A 4,175-nucleotide genomic window follows, 5' to 3' on the forward strand; every position below is an offset into this window, starting at 1 on the left:
ACAATTTGGCATCACCCACTCATCAATCTATTTATTTTACATACAGATGAATGGGCTGGCGGTGGTCCCTCTGACCCCCCCGGCCTGTCTGGAGACCCCCACACCCGCGGCTCAGTACCACAGCATCCCGACCTTCTGGTTCTGGTCCATAGGAGGAGGAGGAGGAGGAGGAGGAGGAGGATGGGAATGTTGTACATGTGTGTAACTAACACTGAAGTAGAGGCAGCCGTTGTGGAGAGTGAAGCATTGAAATCAAAGCGTACAAAACGTTCAAACGTCACTCTGGTGTGTAATATCCGTGTGTTCAACCAATAAACCAACATCTCAAACAACATTGAAACTTTAAATTCAATGAATAACCAGTGACAGGAACACACTTAGGGGAAGAAGCAGGCCCAGACATCCTCTCCACAGAACAGAGCACTGAAAACACCCCTCGGCTCCTCCAGATGGCCACAAAGCCAGCTCCTGCATCCAGTCCTCTGATTCAGCTCCTATGATTCAGCTCCTCTGATTCAGCCCCTCACTGCCACTCTACCGACAGCCTTGAAGTCGCGTGGAAGAAGCGCGCGGCACATGGCAGAGTCTTCATCGAGGCCACGCGCGTAGCACGCTGTGCCATCCGAGAAAAAGTCTTCCATCACACCTCATTAACATTCACTCAATTTCCCCCGCCGCCGACTCGCACGCGGAGCTAATGAGGCACCCACGGTGCGGAGTACGCACGGATCGCAACGCGGCGCTTTTGTTTTTGCTCGCTCATTATACCCCGGAATTCAGAAGTTTTGTCAGATGGGTTGTAAGTACACTTCTTTAGAGTCCGTGTGTGTGTGTGTGTGTGTGTGTGTGTGTGTGTGTGTGTGTGTGTGTGTGTGTGTGTGTGTGTGTGTGTCTTTGTGTGTGTGTGTGTGTGTGTGTGTGTGTGTGTGTGTGTGTGTGTGTGTGTGTGTGTGTGTGTGTGTGTGTGTGTGTGTGTGTGTGTGTGTGTGTGAGGGAGAATGTGTATGTCTATCTATGAGTGTGTGTTCCTACGAGTGTGTTTTGTGTGTCTATGCGTGTGTGTGTGTGTGCATGCTCGTGCGTGCGTATATAGACATCGATTGAGGATACAGCAGTGGTGGTCTGGGACCAAATGAGTCTGAATAACAGGATCATTATATGTGACAGTGTCAAAGCATCAAGCAGCAATTATTGAGGGATCCGCATTTAGAGGGGATCACTTCAGACCCGTCGGGTAATTAAATTTAGCAGATTTAAGTCCTATTATTCAACTTCATCACTTGACATTAGCCTATTCGTTTTTTAAATGTCACATTCATAAAAAACGTCTAAAATTTAATCAGATGAGTCACAAATTCATGCTTGGAAATCTGTGCACCTCGATCAAAGCCTTCTCCCCTTTTGTTCTTGTTATCTACGTCATTTCATAGAAGTGCCCAAAAGAACCCATAGGCCCGTCTGTTTACTTGCTCACTTATTTAGCTGAGTAATGTGCCCTTCCCCTGCCATTATGCTCTATTGGCCGAGCTCAGCTTTAAATAACGCTCTCTCATTGGTGCCTGCTGCCTGTGGTCTCCTCTGAGGCTGATAGTAAATGAACAGCTCATTGCTCTGAAAGTATACTGCTCCACCATGATCACCTCAGTGGCTCCTAAAACTACACAGAATTCCTTCTGCTGCAATGTCCCTCCCAATCACCTTTCTAAATCAGTAAGTTTGTTAGTAAGTAGGTTAGTTAGTTAGTATGTTTCTTACCGAAATTATCCTGCTGAACCAAAATCAAGTATACTGCTCCACCATGATGAACTAGGTGGCTCCTAAAACGACCCAGAATGCCCTCTGCTGCAACCAGTGGTGTTTCTAGGTTTCATAAACATCCGGGGCTTAGCCCAGAGGGAAAATTAAAAAAAAAGTATGCTTTATTGTCCATGCACATTTTTTCATAATGCTTTACCTAAATAAACAAAATACGCAGTTTGTTATAGCTGTAAATAGCAACCTGACTGCTGTGCTGCTTATGCCTAAACATCTAAAGTTCCATTCAAGTTATTTCAGAGTAAAATGAATACAAGTGAGACAGACCTTACACACACATATATATATATATATATATATATATATATATATATATATATATATATATATGGAGCTGACTGGGGATAGGATAGGTTAATGCACTTGAGGTGGTAAACAGTCTGGTTATGTTTTTAAACTGTTTATTTTCTTGCCAAAAGGACTATCTAGAAGGGCTAGGCTACTTATAAATATTGCATTCTTTTATATATATTAAAAAGAATGCAAGAATTATATTCGGGGCTAATTAAATAAAATCCGGGGCTTTTGCCCTGAATAAAACAGCCTACTGACGCCGCTGGCTGCAACGTCCCTCCCATTCACTTTTCTTAGTTAGTAAAAAAGTTAGTTATTAGGTAAGTTAGTTAGTGAGTTTGTTAGTTAGGTGTCTCCTTACGTAACCAAAGACACTGCAAAAATATAAGGCAGAGGAAAATCCAAAGTAACAGCTAGAGCAAACGCAAATCCTTCCTCGGGCGTGTTTGGGAACACTCTCCCCAGACCAAAGCAATCTAACGCAGCAGATGTCGTTCATGTGATGCGGGCGGCAGAATAATAACAACATCCCCTAGCATGTTATGGTCTTTTTTATGGTTTGTTATGGACGCCACATTTGAACGGTGCCATATAATGTGCGTTGTATGATCGGCTCCGCGATGTAACAGACCCCCGGACGGGCGGGAGGGGAGACATTAAAGGAGAGGTGTCTTAAAGTTTAATGAGCAAAAAGTCTCTGATGTTTTTATGCTTTAATACATTCATCCTTGGCGTCTGGTAAAGTGCACAGTAATAAACCGGCTCATTGTAATATCGAAAATGAAAAGGGAAACATTGAAATCTCCGATGAAAGTGCAAATTGAAAATGCACAACCTAATCACAATGCATGAATTCCCTGTACTCTGAGTCATGTTCAGCTGAGAGATCATTGTTCAATCATTTACTGTGTGTATAACTCGCCCAAGCACAGACGCACATTTATCAGATGAATGAAACGTTTGGGTCCAACACCAGCCTCCTTATATACAACTCATTCATAATTCAACATCACACACAAATGTTCAGCGCATCAACACAAACGAGGGAAAAATTCTTGCACTTAGAAACTTCTCAAATCCACTATAACATGCATGGCAGAGGGATTTCCAGAAATGCCCCACACATAGGGAATCACCAATCAGTCAACCCAACCTAAGCTCATTCTGAATAACCACTGGGACGTCACTACGGCCGTGTGAATCCATTTGGCCAGAGTCCATTTTGTAAGCAGTGCTCTATAAGAACACAGCGCACGGCTTAAACACTCACACAAAGAGCAGGGAGAGCCTGCTGGAGCTCAAATTGGGACAAGGATAAGTTGCATTGTTTTGCATTACTGGAAAAGCATCGCACACAGCAGAAGGGGTTGTTATTCTCTGCAAGTGAGAGAGAGAGTGAGAGAGAGAGAGAGAGAGAGAGAGAGAGAGAGAGAGGGGGGCAGAGAGAGAGAGAGCAGAAGGGCTTGTTATTCTCTGCAAGTGAGAGAGGGACAGTGGAAGACAGAAAGAGTGAGAGAGGTTTGAGAGAGAGAGAGGGATATATGAGAGGGATATATGAGAGAGAGAGGGGGGGGGGACAGAGAGAGAGAGCAGAAGGGCTTGTTATTCTCTGAGAGAGAGAGAGAGAGAGAGAGAGAGAGAGAGAGAGAGAGAGAGAGAGAGAGAGAGGGGGACACAGAGATAGAGAGAGAGGGGGGGACACAGAGAGGGAGAGAGAGACATTATAGAAATTAGAGACCTGGATGCCATTATAATGGCATCCAGGTCTAGACAGCCTCTCCTGCAGCCTCTCTGCTACTGTCTTCTGCCACTTCCATGTGTGGTCTCTCTGCAGCACTGCGAGCATGTGAGTGACAGGTGAAGCGGGCAGTAGGAGATGCTCATGTCCCCTGTAGCCAGGCCTGAAGACTCTCTCTGTCACCGTCCATCTCGTTCTCATCATCTGTACCTCCCCTGTCTCCATCCCTCTCTCTCTCTGGCTGTCTCTCTCGTTTCCTCAATCTCTTCTTTCCCTCTCTCTATCTCTCCATCTGTCCATCTATGTCCCTCTCTTCCTTTATCCTTTC

This window comes from Gadus macrocephalus, chromosome 15 (genome assembly GCF_031168955.1).
Source record: "Gadus macrocephalus chromosome 15, ASM3116895v1".
NCBI lineage: Eukaryota > Metazoa > Chordata > Actinopteri > Gadiformes > Gadidae > Gadus > Gadus macrocephalus.